This window comes from Neopelma chrysocephalum, unplaced genomic scaffold, assembly GCF_003984885.1.
Source record: "Neopelma chrysocephalum unplaced genomic scaffold, ASM398488v2 Primary Assembly neopelma1_59, whole genome shotgun sequence".
NCBI classification, from domain to species: Eukaryota; Metazoa; Chordata; class Aves; order Passeriformes; family Pipridae; genus Neopelma; species Neopelma chrysocephalum.
Genome location: NW_020897714.1, coordinates 12,235,424 through 12,236,013, shown reverse-complemented (window position 1 = coordinate 12,236,013; position 590 = coordinate 12,235,424).

The window sequence follows — 590 nt, the reverse complement described above, 5'->3', positions numbered from 1 at the left end:
GCTGCAGGCGCTGTGCAGGACGCCGCGCCGGCCCGGGGGCTTCGCGCCGCGCGCGCTCTGCGCGCGCGGTTTTGGACCCCAGGCAAGGCCGCGGCAGGAGAAAGGAGAGAAAGGGGGAGCCTTGCCAGCGAGCACTGCACCCCCGTGGAAGATGAGAGCACAGCTTCGGAGCACACAGAGGTTTGCCGTTCCAGGTTTGGGGAGGGAGGGAGAGGGGGAGGGGGACGGAGCAGAGGGATGGGTGTTGAGCTGGCCATGGGGGTCCTTCGACTGGCGGGTGGGAGAGCAGGGCTGTCCCGTATGAAACATCACATCACATGTGAGCAGTGCACCTGGAATTTGTGGTAACACAGTGGGGGAAGGATAAGGTCTGGGTGGACAGAGGGTTCTTTTGATTGATGGGGGTCCCGGCCAGGCTGGGGCCTTGTAAGGTACCTCAGCCTTGGACAGGTACGGGGGCCAGAACGGTTGGTCGGTTGGTTTGTTTGTTTGTTTGTTTGTTTGTCTATTTATTTCTTTCGTTTTGGCTCTCCTGCGGCTACTGCCCAGGTTTGGCATATTCTGGATATATTTGCTTTGCTCTGTTACAA